A 21,000-nucleotide genomic window follows, 5' to 3' on the forward strand; every position below is an offset into this window, starting at 1 on the left:
AACCTAATACCGGGGAAAATGATCCTTTCTTTAAAGTAAAGATGGGTCTCTCGAGCCTTTTTGTTGATTTTGTCGTTTTTTTCAGTTTACGGGTATTCATTTGGGATTGAAAGCCAAAATAATAAAATTTGACAGGTATGTGTTAAGCCTGGCTGAGAATGATTCGCTGAGTTCTCTTTAGAAAAAGGGGGCGGGTATGATAGAGGCTCACAGAGAATTCAGCGATCCTCAACAGGTGTTGGACTAAAAATATGAGACTAGAAAAAAGTGGATATACTTTTAATTCAGCTGGACTCGAATTCAGCGTCTCGGTATCTCTGTATCAACGTCTCTGGATCAACGCCTCTGTATAAATTTCTCTGTATCAACGTCTCTGTTGCAACGTCGAATCTACATTGTCTCTTTAAGTTTGCTTCATAAAATTATTTTCCCCAACCAAAACATTCATAACGAAAATAAAGAGAGAACCCTTCTTTTCATATATGACTCACATCACAATAGTCAGTTTTTCAAGCACTGCCCAGAAAATTAATTTTTGCTCATTATGAAAATAAAAGGGTTATAAGAAATTAGATAGCCCCTCACAGTTTGCAATATTCTGATTGACACCTGAATCAAAGCGAGATTCGGACATTAATTGAGCATCAAAAGTTTATTCGAATCCGACTCGTCAGATTTCCTCTACATTTCCCCTCACTGGAAAAAAAAACATTGGATCTAGAGTCCAGACTCTTCAAAACATCGACAAGAAAAAATACTCTTGATTTAATCGGATTTTTGCTTAAACCAAGAACCAAGCCTCTTAATTTAAGCGAATTTCGTTTTGATTCAAGCAAAAATCCGATTGAATCAAGAGTATTTTTTCTCGTCAATGTTTTCAAGAGTCTGGACTCTAAGATCCAATGTGTTTTTTTTTCCAGTGCTTGGCCTAGACTAGGCGCACCCCTGAGAGGCCTTTCATAAAATGCATTATGCTTTAGGGGGAGGGGGAGGGGGAGGGTCCTAGCTTCCATTTCTGGTCCATTGCGGCTGAAAGGAGGAGGAGAGCCAATTAATCCGATTTGCAGCTTTTATTCTATGCGCGAATCCTAATGGTGCGTCAAAAGCTATATCGTTATCGTATCCTATCCACTGATGCTATAAGATTGCATTGCCCGCAGAACTGAATATTGATTCATGTTCGTGTTTTCACCTAAGATCGTAACATCTGGCACTGATTGTGAGTTTGAGCCTTTTTAATCTTCACAGGTTGTCACATAACTTCTTAATCGACAAAGGCCTTCCGTTGCCAGGCTGGAAGTCGAGCTTGCACTGAACTTTGCTTCGATGACGCCTTGAACCGCGAGCGCAGCATCCAGCTCCCGGCAGGTACTTTTCCATCACGCCGATCGTCTCTCAACGCCCGCTTTGTTCCGTCCCCAGAGAGAAGATGTCACCAACATAAATCAACAAACACCGGTGGCGGGACGCAAATTAGCAAAACAATCCTAATCTTCTCCCGCGTGCATGTTTTGAATTATCCTAATCGCCGGAAAGTTCGAAACTCGCCACCTAGCAAATAAATTCCTGCAGGAAGGAACTAGGCTCAACGCTTCCTCAGCATAGCAAATCTCGTTATAGAGAAGCGTTTTTCACGTGCCATTATGCTAGTTGAATGAGAAGTTTGGCGAGACTGTAGATCATCTATCCGGACGACTTCAGGAGCAGCTCACTCTCAAGGCTGCCATCCTAGCCCGCTGTGCGTGACCACGCTCAATTAAAGAGTGCATCTCTGACCGAATTTAACTCCTTGCCAAATTCCTTCCGTTTTTCTGCGTCGAATTACGCCACAGCCTGACCCGAAAATATGACGAGAGTGATTTAAAGTTTCTGAATGCACACCGATAGAACTCTCGTCACATATGATGCAATGTACGAAGAAACATTTCATGTCATTATTAATTGGACTTAATTTTTATCTAAGGAACTACTATTTTTGGATCGTCCATCGAAGCACCTATCTGCATAAAGAAACTAATGGCATAAATGTGGTTTCAAAAATTAGCCAGAAATATTGTCCCATATCGAGAATTTTTCGAGATGTTAGCATAGAGGGGACTTCTGTGGTAATAAGAGCCCAAGTTATAAAAGAAGACTAAAAAATGACTAAGTCGCTAATTGGTCATTTTTTCTGTTTTACTAACCCTTTATTCTAGTGAAATCTAATCTGTGTAACTAGTGTAAATCACAAAATTTTATTTTATTTAGTCCAAAACCCTAGTAAAATTGGATACTTTTACATAGTTAGAAGCTATGCTTTATAAAGTTTTTAATATTAAAATTATTAAATTTTTACTTTTTTCTATACTCTTATACATTTTGAAAAGCGCTTTGAAAGGTTTCAAAGAAGAATATATGCTGACAAAAGCGCGTTAAAAATTGTTAAGAATGGCAACCCACAGAGCCTCTTAGGGTAACTGGCCTTCCAGAAAAGTCCATGTAAATTACCTGTATTCCATTCAGGTTCAACGGTAATCACTACGAAGTCTTGTCTAAAATTTTTATATAACTTTAAGAGAGTTTTCCAGCAGGAACATTTTTAAGAAGCACGTGAACATAGATGTATTGATGAGATGCAAAATTGATAGTTTATGGTACATAAACACTCAAAATTTGTTCCTTCATGATTCAAAACTCGGAATCGACTGGCCGTGATGACATCTCCCGGAGTTCTGAGGTCAGAAATTTTATATCGACGGTGAAACTACCAAACCACGTATCTCGGTTTGCGACGTCGCAAACTTCCCGTCATACTTTATTTTTTAAATGAAAAACTACTTAACATCCAGTCTTGAAAATTTTTGTGATTTTTCCTCATCGTGCGGAGAAAATTCTGTGAAAATTTCAATGAATGATATTGATTTGGTCTACTTCAAAAAAATAAAATGCGAGCGTAGATTTTTAAACACCGCAAACGAGATACGTGGTTTGGTAGTCTCACCGTCGATATGCTTTAAAACCTCCGAGGCAGACTGTGCACTATCAGGACGAGACAAACTCACGGTTTATTTTTCGCGTTCTTTAAGTAAATTGCTGTTGGCACTCGTTAAAATCAGCCCGCTTCTGCAAGCAACTTTGGTAATTCTTTTCCGTCTTTCTGTATACCTGTTGGTGTACGACTCTGAATACAAGCCCTGCTAATGCAGGAGAACAGTGATGGTCTTTGTTTCCTACCAACCGATGGTCGGTAGCGAAACGACGCAAAGAGGAGTTGACAGTACTCTTTTGTAGAATTTGACCTCATGTGAGTTTATTTAGGAGTGAAGCTATTTTCGAAGATAGAGTGGGAAGAACCGGTGAGTCCTTTTTAATATCGACCGAACAATACAAGTTTGCACCCTGCAGAAAGCAATGCAAGTACAAGTTGCTAGCAATTATCTTATTTTTTTCCTTTTTTCCCTTTTTTCTTTTCCCCCCTTTTCTATTTCTTTTTTCCCTATTTTCCCTTTTCCCCTTTTTTCCCTTTTCCCCCTTTGTCCCCTTTTTTCCATTTTTTCCCTTTTCCCCTTTTTTACCTTTTTCCCCTTTTCACCCTTTTTTCTTTTCCCCCTTTTTTATTTCTTTTTTCCCCTATTTTCCCTTTTCCCCCTTTTCCCCATTTTTTCCTTTTTCCCCTTTTTTCCCCTTTTCCCCTTTTTTCCCTTTTTTCCCTTTTTTACCTTTTTCCCCTTTTTTCTTTTCCCCTTTTTTTATTTATTTTTTTATTTTTCCCCTTTTTTTATTTATTTTTTTTATTTTTTAATTTTTTTTTTTATTTGTTTAAAAGAAAGCCAGGATGCGTTTAATTACAGCTGCAAAATGAACCTGGTAGCTTGAATTTTGACTGGAGCGTTAAGACTTTAATTTGTAAACGCAATTCACAAACTTAGCTGTTTTATCGCTTGTACCTGGAAAATTGATGGAAAATCACAGGTTGACAAGTTCTACAGACCTAATTTTATCATTCGAAAAACATAATAACTGACATTATTTCTGTTTAGACCGCAGCAATATTTTCCTCCCCGCGGCCATTTAAATTTTTGTCACGGACTTGTCGAGTAGACAATTAATCACAGACTGAGGACTGAAGCTTAAGGTCATTCCTCAGCTCATTGGAGGACGATATGATATGGTCGATCGATCGATTGATAATTTCTGACTTTTAGAACATTCTTCAGAAATTTTCAATTTTTTGATTATTTTCAATAGGATTGTAAAAATTGTCTCTAAAAATTATAGAATATGTGACTTTGAACTCGTCATTGCACATTTGAAAGAGATCGAGTCTTCAACTTTACCTGCCTAAGCCCATTTTGAACTTCGTTGACAGGTTGTCTTGATGTTATTATCTGCAGCAACATGTTTCAAAAAACACGACATTTGAGCATGTGCTTCTTAACAACATTTTGTGAAAACTCAATCCTTAAAGCTGATGAATTGAAGTTTTTCATATTTTCGCTAGATTAGACTTTTGACAGGTACGCTCTTTTTCCCATTCAGTTCTAGTCGTATAACACGGAACTTTGCGCTCATCCTCACCAGTTCGCCTTCAAGTAACTAGTAGGCAATTTGAGCGACGCAGGAGCAGTAATAGTTGCTTGCAGCAGTTTGAGTTTTTCAGCGGTTTCAGTTCTTGTAGCATCTTACGGTTCGTTGCGCTCATCCACACCAGTTCGCCTTCGATAAGCTGTACCGTCTTTAGAGGCTCATTTGTCTGGCCACAGTGGGCACTAATTTCATTTTACGTGAAGAGTTTTGTGGTATTCATAAAGAAAAAATTGAGAAAAAATTGTAGACTCTTCCTCATTACTCGAGCTTTAAAGGATCTTATTTGCATGTCTATATTTGCGGTGGAAAGGGATCTTTTAGGACCATTTAAATAGATCTTTTCTATTGTATTTTTTAATAGTCTCGACATCGGTTTAAATAAGATAATAAAATTACAGCGAGCTTCCTTACACGTATCACCACGAAGAGTCGCAGATTCTGAGGTTTTAATGGACGGCGACCGAGCAATTACCGGAACCCGAAATTACTATTTTGCGTTACGGGTACTCGAATCGGGAAGTACCGGAGACGAGATTGACAGGCGTTGGGAGGAAATTCATTTTAATTTTCGTCGAATGGATCGGTTAATTTTATTTGGCTCTCGGTGTATTTTGGCAGGCGGTTGATCTGTACATGGAACAATTGACGTGTCTGAAGGTGGGCCAAAAGTTCTGCTCTTCGGGAGTAATCAGTGTAAGGTCAGCAGGAAATTCGGCAGGATTAGGCCCACTGAGCTGGAGGCGTTTGACAACAATTGAAGCCCGATGGCTCTTTCGGATCTTGTGAGCTTTAAACCGTCCATCAAGCTTTAATCTGCGCGTATGGCTTCGTATTCTATGAGTAATTAGCTAGCAATAATTTTGATACGCTAGATTAGGCTGTTAAGAGCAGTAAAGTAATGCTTTTACTTGTACCAATTAGGAGGACTTGTATGCAATTCGTTTTATTTCTGCCCGGGAATCGGTATTTTTATAAGTCTTTTGAAGGTTTATCGTATTAAAAAAACTTCCTGTATCATAGGGTCTATAAGAGCCCTTAAGCTAATGGTCAAAGCTTGATGTTGATATCTTTGCAGAAAATACGAAAAATTACTAAATAATCGCTCAAAAACAACAACGCTGTATTGTGGTGGTAAATATCATCCAATTTTAATGATGCATTGTGAGTATGTGCAAGCTATAAAGTGTCTATAAAATTCCGTTAAAACTGCATTGTAGTTGAATCGAGCTAAAAAAAACCAAGCTGAGGATGTATTATTCAAGAGTAGATTAATTCAAGTTTCAGGATTAAGTCTCTGATTCAGTATTTGAAAGAAATTGAATTTCAAAAAGAGATTATGATTGAAATTGATTTAAGAAAGGGTCTCTGCGAGTAAAAAATATACAGGACATGATTACTTTCAGTAGAGCCCGCTATTCAGTAAGAAAGGAGCTCAAGTTACGGTCGCATATAAAGCCTTGCACCCTGCATAGAAACTCAGTCATAGCTGCAAATTGCATGGGATATGCTTATTTTTAGACGCATGCATTTATTATTTTTCGTGGAAATGAAAATCAAGAGGCCAAAATTAGATTTATGTGAGAATGAATATTTAACCGGCCTTCTTTAATAAAAACCGCATTGTTGTTGTCGAATTTAAACGAAAAAAAAAAGAAAAAACAACCCATTACTCAGTGAAAGGCCATATGATACAGCAGTATGATTGGACAAACTTATGGCACAGAGAAAAAAATACTTGTTTCAACTTATTCTTTCTTTAGAAGAGATACAGGAAATAACTCCTATCACCACGTGTATCGACCACGCCTTTTCAGCGCTGCACAAGCCGAATACAGTCAATGCTATAAACGTAGGCACGGCAATTTTCTAAAAAGTTTATTCAACAATTCACCGTATTTCTTTAATTATCAGGATTTAAAATTTACACAGCTTGATTCTACACAATATCAAAATACGGCTCAGTATTATTTCAATTATTTTTTGTTTATGCATTTGTTTATTGTCCAATTTTAATAAATTATGTTAAAATCTAATGCGTTAATTTTTCAATATTTACTCCCCCTTTTACTGTGCATAACTACTTTTCTAATGTCATTTTTACCGGAAGTTTGAACTTTTAACACCTATCTAGGAGTAATTTTTACTATCTTAGACGTTAGTACTTTGTGAAGTAAATGATTTGAAAACTTTTTTAAGTTCAAGTTGAAATCCCCTGTAATCATGATGTCAGTGACTTTTTACGAAGATTACTCCGTCGTTTATGTCACAAGGACTAATTAAACTTTGTATGGACACTTGGAACTAATGGATACATCGCAGAAACCGCTTTGGTCATAGTAAACGATGCTGACATTTTGTAACAATGGCAGAGGTGGGGAAATTGGAACGAGAACTAGGCTTTGCAAATGCGCAACGGAGAATCAACTAATTATAACGAGTATAACGAAGAATATAAATCATCCAAAGCTCAGATGTTTACATTATCGACGTTTGATCGACCGTTCCGGCTGAGCAACCGCTAAAGATGAAGCTCTCGTGGAAAATTCAGTTGCAAAACTGTTACACAGAAATGGACACATCGTTCAAAAGCCATTTGCAAACAGAGAGGCAGTCAATGAGATGACATAATCGAGCTGCATTCTGCCTCGTCAAGAAAAACATCGTACGAACATTTAAATGACGCCAAATTTCTTACCGTAACGTTTCTATTCTCAAGATAAGGTATAAATATTATTTTGCCTAAAATTCTTGATAGTCCAGAGAAAATCGTGTTTAAAATTCTCTTGTAATTTCCAAGCAAAAAATTCACATGTTTTCCAGAAAATCTGTGTTTTGACAGAAGAAATTTGGCAACGTTCGAATGTGTATACAACTTTTCGCGAGCAAGTGCATTTCAAAGGACTGGATCAGATCCGGAATCCTGTCGATGGTAGACGCGGGTGGAGGCCTGTTTCGATGATGAATAATTGGCGCATGAGCGAGTGGAAAAATTACGGAAACAACCAGCCAGAGTGTTATTTTCATATTTTATTTTTACCCCGAAAGGCATGCGCACGGGCGAGGGAGGCGCTCGCGGGGTAATCCGGCGTAGTAAGTAGACTTCCTAAGCTATGCCGTCATGATCCACCTTCAGACAGATTTCAAATTCTTAGGTCTTTATCGGAAGTGACGGCGCCGACAAATTGTCGGAACACCTGAAGGAACACAGTTTTCCCTGAAGATGAGTCGACACGCAAAAGCTTATTGAGGAAAAGACCTGGTTGAGGTAAGTCGGAAGATGGTCATCATTAAAATACATTAGTTCAAACATCGCAATGAATGGCTTTGGCCAATTTTGTCAGAGGGAAAATCCGGGAGGAATATGATACTTGAACAGTGTTTCACAGGCAAATAACTTCATTCATCAAAGAAGATGCTATAATACGCGTACCCAATTGAATCAGTGAGAACGGAAACACGCCAACTCGGAAAAATGAAAATAATCAAGACTTGCACAAAACTGCACAGTGGGTGGAGAAGTTAATCTAAGAAAAAGTGTTTTGGCGCTGAAGGACAAACACTCTAACGACACTTTGAAGGTCCAAGCTGGAATAGATGCGCTAACTTCAATGACCTTTGTGGAAATTCGAGATGTTGGAGTTTTCAGCCAACGTGCGTAAAAAATTCAGCTTAAGGCTGAAATCTCATTAGAGAGGGAAAAAGCTCGCACACAAGCATAATTTTCCCTCGAAGAGATACGCTGTTTGGAGAAACACTGGTTACGTCTAGTCAGGAAGGCGACTACAGACGCGTTTCGGCCCTGTCGGGCCAATCCTCAGTGCAGTGCAACCTCTTGAATTGACTGCTACCAAGCCCGAGAGGTCGTGAAAACCAGCCCGAGACTTGGGCAAGCGGACGCGGCGACAAGTAAACTTGCGCCATCTAGTGAGCAATTTGTGGAAATTGTCTGTCTTTAATGAAAATTGAGCAGTCCCGAGGTACAGAGTTTGTGTGTTTTCGTTCTCACCAAGTCAATTGGTCTTTTGGAGCATATTGAACGCATAGTCCACACACAAAAACGCTTTACGATTGCTTTAATATGCTTTTCGGAAGAGCAGCAATGATCTATCAGGAGATATAGACACTCTCGTCCTCAGGGCTGATCAAACGAGCGGATATTAAATACTCGTTTAAATGGTTCATTTGAGTGATAAATGAATTTTTCCCGATTTAACGTGACAACAGTGGTCCTTGTCTACGATCAGGTTCCAAGTTACTGTAAAATATCCTTTGCCACTTCCGCTTCAAATCAATTAAAATCACATTCTTGCCGCGGGTCTCACCGCCGACCATCTCGGTCTGTTTCCCTCGGATTTGAAATATTTTGCCGATAGTGAGTAACCACGTGGCGCTTGTTTACCATTCCGTGTGTTGGTAGAGTCCCTTTATACCCAGAGTTAAGACAACTCACTTTTGGTTGGGCTGAAAGTGGCCTAAAAAAAAATCCAAATCTGATTGGTTCTCGCTCATGGAGGCCGAAACGAGTGCACCAAGATGGCGGTACCTCGAATGTGAACAAGAATAATGAAAATATTACCTAATTGCCGTTTATCAAGAGTAAATTGTTATTGCCATCGGTCCAAAATGAAAATAGATTAAGAAATTATTCACAAACCAATCTAATTTTCTTTTTAATTGATCAATTTGTTGATGTTGTTGTTTTTGTGTGACAGACATCGCAGGATTCCTGATCCTTATCCCTCAATATCGTTCGTTTGGGTGCACTCGTTTCGGCCTCCATGGCCAGCCAAGGCCGGCTGCTAGTCAGCTGACAATCGAGTTGTCTTAACTCTGGGTATAAAGGGACTCTATGTGTTGGTTAAATTTACATTGATTACTCAACTCCGGCGCATTATAAAACGCAAATTATCCATTAACCGACGGTAAATCGTATTCGTTTTCTGTAGGTTTAACCTAATTAGTGATCTGCGGGGCGATTATTGAAACTGGCGGACAAAGCGATAGACAAAGAAGACATAGGGAGTATGGAGCTATCTTATTGGTTGACATGGTTGGTTCTTATAGACTAAGGACGAAAATAATGGACTAACTGTCGGGTCTTCAGTGGGTTGCCGTTAGTTAGTCCATTACCTACCTCCTTTGTCCATTGCCACCACCTGCTTCCACCAATAGGATTCCTCCAAATCCCTTTTGTCGTCTTTGTCTATAGCTTTGTCTATCAGTTTCAATAATCGGCCCGCAGAGACGTTGCAACCCCCCTCCCCGTCCTAACTATCTTGGGGCGAGGGATGCAGGGGTATTGGTCTTCCCGCTCCTATAGTCCCTAATTTTTTGCGATTTTTAGGGTCATATTCATATTAAGCTCCCTGCTCCCCCATAACATATTCTTGGCTGTGCCATGCATTTGATATGAAATAAGAGTGGCATGAGTTTTAACATGTTTTGAGTTGGTATAATAACAACTATGGGATCATTGAAGCATTATGTATGCTTCTTAAAGAGAATACTCCATATTTTTTAAGGAATTACATACCTCGGTTTACATTAATGCACAAAATAGCGTCAAAAATGTTGAAGAAAATTGATAAAGTTGCAAAATTCACCGATACTCTATGTGTTGAAATGTATTTCAAAATGGGAACCTTTACGTTCATTTCATAAAAGCAAATTACACATCTCACACTTTTATTTCACTTTTATTTTTATTACTGCACTTATCTTTGCTGTATGTTTACTTGTATTATGATTTGAGGAAATTTTTTGTGTCGTTTTTGTCAACGATATTTAACGATACCTTCCTTTCTTACACAGTGGAAATTTCAGATAGAGCGTAATCATGTCATCAAATGACAAATGATAACATAAATAATTCCATTTGCACACGTGTAGTCTTCAGTTGACGTCTGACACATTATTTCTCATCTGCTTGGTACCGTTGCGTTGCGTGTGCTTCGACTACGACGGTGTAAAAACAAGTTCATAACTTCTTTGCAAGTACTCGCAAGTTAGACGTGCCTTGTAAACTATTACACACTGACCGGCTTTCAAACCGATATAAACTCGATCGATATCTATCTCAACTAAAAGTTAACAACCGACGCGACCTTACAATGATTGCACTTGAACTCAGTCCGACCCAAGCCTTCTCTCGGCATATTCAGACAGGAGAATATTTTAATGCCAGAAGCGTGGCCAAACATTTTTTATGAAAGGGAAGTTCTGCGGTCAAATATTTCTCGTGCGGAGGGTCATAACTCCTTTAGCACCCCCCTCCTTCAATACTACATTTTGCCACGAGCTGAAATCCTTGCATTTGCAAAAATTAATCCTTTTTTGAAGTATATCTTGAGTTAATTTTTTATTCGTGTCAAAATTCTAATCATGAACCTACCGGTATTCAGTTAGTGCTATATTTTAATAAATCGATTGTGATGGTTAATCAGATGTGTGCTTGCAGCCGCTTTTAACCAGACCTTTGTTCCATAGAAGCCGAAACGATTTACATTGTGATGAAAGTATAGCCCCGCCAAATCAGAGAACAAAGTATTAGAAAAGTGATAATATTTTGAAAAATTCGAGTAAGATCTGTTTCTAACAAGCTCGCACTTAAATGAAGTTTGAGTTCTAAGAGTAACACAAACTTTTTGACAGGACGATGTACCGAATTGTGTTGACAAATTAAGTATTGATCGATCGCAGAAAATGATCATACTGGTGTCCTTTGTGTTATTTAGTGTTGCTACGTGATGATTTTCTCAGCAACTTTAATAATCCTAGCATAGATCCTGTATCAAAAACTTATGTTAGCCCGTGAACACGGATCGACCAAACTACCAAAAATTTCTAAAAATGTGTAGCACCAGAGGGTCTGGTAATTATGGCAGGATTTGTTTCCCTGGATTTGTTTGCCAAAAATGTTGGTAACAAGAATCGAAAATCGATAGGTATAATGCATGGCGCAGACAGGGCTATGTATTGTCTCATCTTGCCTACAAAGCTAGTAAAAGTGTCAACAATCAGGATGCTGGATACCCGCAAACAACCGCAGAGGTATATCTCCAGGGGCCGAATTTTGACGGCTTTTTCACACGGAGTGCAACATCCATCGATGAGCTCAAACCGCACCACCGGCCAACCAGAAGCGTTAAGCCGGACTTAAGTGTAGTCGAGACCCGTCCTAAGTATATTTAAGTACGGTCGAGGGACCGACAAAATTAGGCCCCAGTGCTTACTCAGTGCTGATATAAAATCACGTAAAAAGTCCGTGAGCCCCAATTGGACGTATCTCTATCAAACGGAACTAAGCGCCATCAGGGGAGGAAGGGAGAGGGGGGTTTGGATTGGCGGGTGTTGCGGAACGCGATGCTCGTTCCGTCCTATACTCGCAATGCTTTTCCACGGCGCTTAGTTCCGCTGGACAGAACGCGCTATCCGGGATTCTAAAATCCTCAAAAGGAACTCAATTTGGCGCTTAGTTCCGTTTAACAGAAATACGTCCAATTAGACAACGCGGAAGGAAATTTTTCATCGAGTTTTCTTCCAGACGTTCCTCTGTGACGTGAGCGAGTCAACGCTCTGAGGACAGGAACGGGAGCGAATTTAAGTCGCAAGTCACGAAGTCGAAAGTGATGTAAGAGTGTGGAGGGACATGCGTGTCTCTACGTCACATGGTTCCGAGCGAGCCTTGAACGCGAGCGCGGCCTCCGCAACGATGCTAATTCGGCGCGGTGGTTGTTGATTGTTGAGCGCCGAACGCGGAGTCGCCGTGTGGACCGTGGAGGTCAACGGCGTCGGTCAACACTCTCGGCTGAATCTTCTTCCTTACGCGCCACGCACTGGACCGCTTCCAGGGAGAGGAACCGCCCATTAATAACCGCAAGAACTTTATTTGGCTTTTAAAGACTCTTCTGCAGGTTCAGGCTGGGGGCTTCAAAGAGGCTCATCTATGCGCATTTCCAGCGGGCTGATTGTTGGAATTGATAGACGAAAAAGATATAGGGAGTATGGAGCGATCCAATTGGCTGCAATGGGTGGTGCCAAATGGTTATAGGGTCTCTAATGGGTTGCAGTTAGTAAGTTTATTACCTACCTCCTTTGTCCATTGCAACCGTCCCTTCCCACCGATAGGATCCCTTCGTATCCCTGTTGTCTTCTTTTGTCTATCGCTTTGTCTACCGAAGTCAACAAATCAGCCGGCAGGGTACACATGGAAATCGAGATACGCCCTTCCGTCAGAGAAGTGACGATTATAGACTATAGAGGGCTAGAAATCGCATTGATGAGCTCCTTCGAAGCCTCCAGCTGTATCACATATGAATCGATACTTTTTGGAGCTCATGCGGAAATTAAGACATGCCCCTACGTCAGAGGAGCGACTTAAAGCTCCAGCGGTTGAAATTGATAGATAAAGCGATATACAGAGAAGACGTAAGGCAAATGAAGCGATGCTATCGGTGGAAGCGGGTGGTTGCAATGGACAAAGATGGTAAGTGATAGAAATTAACAGCAACCGACTGTTGGATTTTCCATCCTCCTTTCGTGCCTAACTTAGTTTATTGATCCCTCCCTCCTCAGTGCGGCTTTTTAACATTTTGGAATTTCCCCAAGCAAAAGGAAATCCTTCTTATAATGTTTCACGGTTAACGTCATTTCACTATTGAAGTATAATTAACATGTATCAAGAAGAATAGGAAAAAAAAGATATCAGAATTCATTTAATTAATCTGATTCTCACGTTAGTCAGAGTTTAAGGAAGCTAGAATAGATCAAACTCGTCGCGACAGGTTCGTTTGCGGATCAAATTGAAGTCGTGAGCTGCGCTCTTTTTGAAAGATCATTTCGCTATTACGTAAAACGATGAAGGAAGTTCCAAAAAAAAAAAAAAAAAAGGAAAGAAAAGCAAACGCTGTTCATAAGGTAATTTTTCCACTCCAACGTGGCTTCCTTTTTGCACCGATTTCTATAGATACGAGTAAATTTTTCTTCAAACTGGTAAAGGTCCTCTAGCGACCCTTGAAACTCGACGGTTCAAGCCTTTGTTATTTCAAATAATATTTGACTTCTTGAAGACCTGTGATATTTAACGATATGAGGGTGGTTTCAATGCTGGTTCTGAAGTTTTGTCATTTTAAAGGCTGTCACTTTAATGAGTTTTTGTGCAACTGCCCGGCTTTTTCGCAAAAGGACGCATGAAGCTTACAATACAGCCGTGGCTTTGCACTTTATTTATACTATTTGCAGCTAACACAAAATCAAAATACGTTTAAAGGAAAATGAAGGAAAATCTGGAACTTATTAATTGAAGAGAAATGAATAACAGGGTTTTTGGGTAGGTCAGTTTTGAAGATGAAAAGCGGACAACAAAATTATGAATACAGAGGAGTCCCCAATTTTGATCGTCGATTTTGTTTTTCCAATTTTTATGTCCGTCACTCAAGAAAGAAAAGTTGATGCTTTTTCGCTCTCATAAAACTAAATATTGCAACGGATCAAAGTTCAATTTGATAACCCAGGAAACATCAAGTGAGAATATTTAAATATCTAATATTACAGGAGTTATATCAGGTAACACTCCTTTTCCAAAAACAAATAAAAAAAATAAAAAAAACCATGTCGGATCTTTTTTTCATTTTTGCACCCCGGGAGTTCCGAAGTCATTACAATTGATGCATAGATTTGTAGGCAGGAACAGGACTCGAGTAAATGCTGAAAACATTGCAAACATTTCAGTTTATCTAACACATGGCTCTAATGTACACCTTAGCAGATCTTATTAAGTTTTTCTGTTGTTTTTCAAAACAGGATATTTTTTACTCCACCAGACTACTTGAGTGCAACGACTCGGATTGACAAGGGGCCTAAACCTTTGACAACTAGTGCTCCTTGAAATTGCATTTTCCTTCGACACGGGATAAAATGGAAAAAAATGGAAAACCGGTGCGGCAAACAAGACTGGAAATGTTGAAGATTTTAAATATCCGGCCACGCACATTTTTATTCAAATCAATTCTAATTGGATTGCGACGAGTTCTGCATATACTGAACATAGATCCGGTAAAACATGTGTCTCAGAATGACATTTAGAGCAGCCGATTCTCAGTGACTTTCGATCACCCAAAAGCTTGTTCTTCGAGTTCTATTTACACATCTGAGTTTATGGACCTAGCTCGTTAAGAGTTCAATTGGGTTTACTTTTTCGAAGTGGCTATTCGTCGGTACGGTACCGACGGATAAATGGCTATTCGTCGGTACCGTACCGATGAATAAATAGCTATTCGTCGGTACCGTACCGATGAACAAATAGCTATTCGTCGGTACCGTACTTTGATTTTAGTACGTAAATTATATTAAAGATATGATTTCTTAATAATATTTTGGTGGAAGTTAAGAGCTAAAAATTGGGTGAAAGATGGAAAAAAAAACCCAACACGAGTTGTAAAGAAATATTCGCCAAATTTAATTTATGTATTTAATACTCTCACATAATACTACTCTCATATCACTACTCTGTCAAATAAATAATCATAATACTGAAATGCACTTCACTGTCAAATGAATCATCATAATACTGAAATGTACTACTCTGTCAAAATAATCATCAAGAACGCTTTTTTTTTCGGGTGATGGGGCCTTTAGTTTCATTTGCAGGTGTTTCTTCATCGAGTGAGAGGATACAAAAAGCATAGAAACCTCGCCGTCACTGTCTAACTCATAGTTAACGTCACCTCCCTTTTCTTCTACTTCTTCCAAAAAATTTGAAAGCATTAAAGCGTGATAAGGTGCCTCAGGGCTACACGGTTTATCGGCACTTAGTATCTCCGTGTGATTACAACAGAGCACCATAGATGGCGTTTGCTTGTCCATTCGGACCAAGGCTTGACAACACATTTTTATTAATTAATGTCGCCGATGCGGTACCGACGAATAGCCATTTATTCATCGGTACGGTACCGACGAATAGCCATTTATCCGTCGGTACCGTACCGACGAATAGCCTCATCCTTACTTTTTATCACGTCGATATGCTGATGGTCATTTCATTATGAGCCTATATGCACCGCGTTTAGCAGAAAGGAACCAAGCCGCATTAGTTATTGCCAAATTTAACTGGGCATTTTAGTTTTTTACAATAGAACGTTTGTGCGGATTCTTTCGAAAATCTTAAGAAATTTGGTTCGCACTATGCAGAAAATCCACTGAAATTTTCACAAAAATCCGCACAACCGTTTTCATGTAAAAAATTAAATCGCCCGATTAAATTTGACATTAGCTGATGTGGCCTGGTTCTTTTCTGCTTAACGCGGTTCAATGAACTCTTGTACTTTAATGTAGGTGGGGGGGATCGATCGTTTTAATTAGCTTTAAATGGTTATATTAATGTTTTTGTGTCCAGCCGTTATTCTATTCGCTGAATTTTATGATTACTTTTATTTAAGTCGAGCGCTTGTTATAAAAAAGAGGATTTGGTAAGACTGCTTGCGTAAAAAATTCATCTAATCGAGTAGCCTTATCACAGATTAATCTAATTAAATCTTTGCAATTAATATGAAATTCCAAATCATCGTTTTTATTTCGAAATATTTTACGCCCTATGAACTAACGCGATTTTGCCAATGTTATCTTGTTTGATTAGAAGCCGCAAAAAGTTATTGCAAAACGACGGAATCACGCTCAAAGCTTTCCACTCTACAGTTTTTTCTACAAATTAGGACATATTCATCACACCTCAGAATCAAAACACGGCAGAAGAGACTTTAACGCCAGGATATGAAGAAGCACGCTGCTTATTAGTAACTACCAAGGTTCATTCTCTTTTCTTGGTCGTTTAACACAACTAAGCATTAGACGTAGCTGTTTTTTTCTCATATCTAGAACTCGTTTTCTGTTAAACAGATTGTCTATAGCTTTTAATTGATTTTGATTCAGACGTATTTTTACACGAATGAAACATAGTGAAGAATCTTTTTACTTCTCCTAAACTTGAAATGCCACGATAGATAATTGATCTTTTCCGAACTTTTAAGGTCGAGTGAAGTAAATCAGTTTAATTTTGGTCAGTTATGTTTTGTTATTCAGTTTTTAATTTTTAATCAGCATCGGTGATGGTTAAACATACCGATAACAACATAGGACAAGATTCCATATAATCTAGTCCCTCCGCTTAATGTTAATAAAATTTTTCCTTTTTTTCAAGTTTATTTTTAGAGTAGTAGAGAAAAAATGACCTGTTTATAATATTTTTAGACTTTAATACCTTATTTTAACAGCACGTGTCATGATAATTCTGAAAAAAAGAACATAGGTTTTCATCACCCAAAGACTTTGCCAATCTACCGAGATAAATATTATGCCGCCACTGTTGCCGCTGTTGAGAAATACTTTAATTGCATGTCTTCGTGGGAGCACCGGATTCCTTCCGTTTAAACCTATGTTAAATAATCGATTCTTGTCGGAGCACCTGACCCCTCAAACAATCGATATATTTCTATAGGTTTAAATGGAGAAAAACAATGTTGCCAATTTGCTGGATCAGCCAATGCTCACGAAAGAGAAAAGCCCGAGGAGTATGATCTGAGAGAACAATTATTTTAACCTGACAACCGGTTAAATCATTCTGTATAAGTATGCGCGCTGGAACTTTTCGAATATGAAATACAACCTCTGGATTATGCTCTATCCTTTCTTGCGGATCGAGTGAATTGTAAAACTCTGCTCATTTCTTTTTCTAAGTATTTAGTTAGCATATTATTTACGTTCTTGGAATATAGAGTTTCCAAAAAAGCTTCATATTTTGCAATAGAACTTGAAAATAAATGTTGTCGCGACAAATAAGGCTTCACGTTACGTTTTGATTTGCTATATAATGGATGTAGCATGAAAAGAAACTGAATGGAGCTTCTCATAACCAGTATTCATTTTCATGAAAATATTTTAAATTCTCAGGGATACTATCACAATAATTTTACGTAAAATTGTTCAAAAAGAGTGAGGAAAAAATGCATCTACTGTACAAGGGATTTTTTTTGTAAGGCTAACGAGCTTACATGATGTTTCACATGGTCTGTCTCTAAGTCACTAGTATTTGCTGGACTCATTAAAAGATCTTTTTGACATATTCAATTATTTTATCAGCGTATTATTCCGGTGATGATTATAAAAGTTTAAAATGCATATAAAACCCGATAGTTATAAAATTGAAACATCCTTCAGGTAAAGTTTAGTTTCATACATACACGCAGTTTCAGATGGAAAATTTACTTAGAAAATTTTTAAGACGTGGTCCCCTAACGATAAAAAATTGTCACCCTGCGAATCAAGGCGGGGGGGGGGGGGGGGAGAGGCCGGAAGAAAAATCATAGAGCTTGACATTTGGCATTGTACACCATTGGCGCCATAGATTATTTAAAAAGACAGCGAGGTCTCTCTGAACGTACCCGCCCGCATCTTATAGCAAAAGTGATAGGAAAAAAACCAACAACATTAAACTGTTGGCAACCTTTTGGTTCTTCTATATTATTATATCGGGACGAGAGAATAATCTGAGTGCAGCAAATGGTAAACAATCACCTCCTGCTCGGACTCGGACTGAGTATGAGTAATCGGATGAATCATTAAATTAAATGATTAATCAAAATGTTACGCTCTTGTTGTTGCAACAATGTACCTGGCTTTGTATTAATTGAAATTTTTTGAATTTAATTTTGATCATAAGACAATCTGAATGTAATTTTGAGTTTGCAAGTTTGAGAGAAAGTATTTGCCAACATTGCCAATTGCTTGCACCTGGAGGCAGAGGCGGATTTAGCAATTTGGCAACACCGCATTCTCTCCATTTAAATCTATGTTAAATAATCGATTCTAGTCGGAGCACCTAGCCCCTGCAAGAATCGATAAGTTTTCGTAGGTTTAAATGGAGAAAAACAATGTTGCCAATTTGCTGGATCCGCCCATGCATGGAGGTACTCATCGATGGCTGAGGTTCGAAGTTGCATATCTCCGATTGCGATGTCGCAAAACTCCGATCATATTTCATTATTTTAAGAGAAAACTGAGAATCATTTGTATTTAATTTTCTGCGAGGTTTTTTTTTTTAATTAAAATATTCCCAGAAAACTAGGAGACATTTTGGATAATTTTCCCCTGAGAAAATGAAACTTCATCGAAGCTTCTTAAACGTTGAAACAAAGGCGCACATTTTTCGAATTCACGCATCGGCATGTTTATGTATTAGTGGATTGTTTTTATTAGAGTCTTTAGAGTTTGCTTCGAACGAAAAAGTGAATTTTTCTGTGTCAAAATTGAAAAAGAAACTTCACAGTTGTGCATCTATAATTTTTTTAAATTCAAAACTAGTTTCACGGTAAATCCGATAGAAATTCTGAAAATTAAATTTAATTTACCAAGTTTTGGTAAGGAATACGTCTTAATTAGAGACTCTAAGATGTGTTCTGTTGCCTTTAAATCTCCCTTCCCCCTCTTTGACTCAAAATTTTAGGTTCTGAAAAGGTCATCTGTCAATTATGGGGCTTTTCTTGCCCTCATTGAATACTCTCTACCTCGACCTCTCCTCGCCCCCCTTTCCTTAGACTGCGCCACTGGCCTTAATCGAGCCATATCATGATATGTACTTTTCACGGATAGCTCATTGAAATTGGTTTCAAGCTAATAAATTATCAACCTTACGCATAGGTCATTAAATTAATTTTTTTCTTTTTTTTAGACAAATAAGTGATGACTTTAAAGATCCTTAATTTTGGAAAATTGATAAAATAGTACAATGACCTAATCTTTTTTTTAGAAATGATTCATCAGTCGTAGAGCGTTTGAGTTTTGTTGACGAGAAAGATGCTTAAAACATATTTTTTTGTTTTTGAAAAATAAAAGTAGTTGTTATCTCAAAAGTTTTTGGATTTTGAAACCAAACAAACAAATGCATTTTTCAAACTGTCATCTTACAGAGAGAACGAACCAGTTTTAAGACACGAGTGCATGTAATATTAAATATCTGCCGGTACTTATGAGAAGAAAACGAAATCAAAATCAAATTCAGCATTGGTAACACTATTGATGTAATCAGCCCAATCGCGAATTTTGAATCTAGCTATGCACGGATAGAAGAAGTTCAAACGGCTCAAGAGTTCAAGTGAATCTTAGTTTTGGAGTTATAATTCCATTTAATTAATGCTTGGGGTGGAAGATAACCAGAATACATTGTGATTATTACACATACATGCATTAAAGTCACTTTATAGCACTCCCTAGCGCTCTACGACACCTAACCTCCACTGCCCTCTGTCGAGCCACAACCCTTCGGGCATTGAGCACCTTAACATTTCTAATTGAACATTTTTAATTGAATTAATGGCAAAAACTTTTCATTCACACGTAAAATGCAGAGAAATCGTGAAGAGATTGTTTTTTTGACCGGCATTGTCAAAAATACTCTTAAGCGAATTGAATTTCTTTGAGTTCAGCCAATACCTCTTAGTATGCACTGGAAAAAAAAACACATTGGATCTAGAGTCCAGACTTTTGAAAACATTGACAAGAAAAAGGACTCTTGATTCATGCAGATTTGAGCTTAAATCAAAAGGAAATCCGCTCAAATTAAGAGGCTTGGTTCTTGATTTAAGCTTAAATCTGATTGAATCAAGAGTATTTTTTCTCGTCGATGTTTTTAGGAGTCTGGACTCTAGATCCAATGTGTTTTTTTTTCCAGTGATTGCCAAAAAGTTTGATTCTCCAAAAACTTTTCATTCTCACGTGAAATGCAGAGAAATCGTAAATGGATTGTTTTTTCGACCGGCATTGTCAAAAATACTCCTAGCGAATTGAATGTCTTTGAGTTCAGCCAATACCTCTTAGTATGAATGACCAGATTAAAAAAAAAAAAAATTATTTTCCAAAAAATTGTTGAAAAATTGGGAAAGAAGGATCGAGTGATAAGCCCAGAGAGTTACTCACGTTAAGAAAAACAGTAGGACGATGATTAAAATCCAAAGGCAATTTTCACAATGTCAGTTCACCAACGATTCGCAGCGAGCGTGCAAAGTCGCGAACCCGAACTAAAAGCACTGAACAGACCGCGAGCGAACAGTTCGAACGCGAGCGCGCAAAAAATGAGCACCGATCGAGACCGCACACACCAAATGATCAGCGTCGGGCAAAAAACCGCATTTTATGAAACTGAAAATTCCGAGCCGGAGCAAGTTGCAACCCCCTCTCCTGCACCGTTTTCACCTTCGTCAATTTCTCTTCGACTTTTGCTGTAACACCGGAGCGCTGATCCTGCTTTCCTGAAAACTCGCGAACAGTGAGATGATCTCGTATAAACGGTTCGATTTAATACAGGCTGAAATTTTCCGAGTCGTCTGCCCCTCCTCCCTGGATGCGCTCCCCCCTCCCCCCGTCGCGTCTTACTCTTGTATCAGGCCG

General features: G+C 38.5%; 1 protein-coding gene across 2 annotated transcripts in view; it reads right to left on the reverse strand.

Moving 5' to 3' along the window:
* LOC109033606 (very long chain fatty acid elongase AAEL008004) overlaps nucleotides 1–21,000 on the reverse strand; it is a 78,116-nt gene that overhangs the window by 30,823 nt on the left and 26,293 nt on the right. The window contains exon 1 of one of the 2 annotated variants that reach the window (XM_019046295.2): nucleotides 20,530–20,880. The exons of the other annotated variant lie outside the window; for it this stretch is intronic. The gene's annotated coding sequence lies outside the window, so the exon portion shown is untranslated. Of the gene's footprint in view, nucleotides 1–20,529; nucleotides 20,881–21,000 lie in introns of those variants that run through there. 2 annotated transcript variants of the gene reach the window in all.

This window comes from Bemisia tabaci, chromosome 6 (genome assembly GCF_918797505.1).
Source record: "Bemisia tabaci chromosome 6, PGI_BMITA_v3".
Lineage (NCBI taxonomy): Eukaryota > Metazoa > Arthropoda > Insecta > Hemiptera > Aleyrodidae > Bemisia > Bemisia tabaci.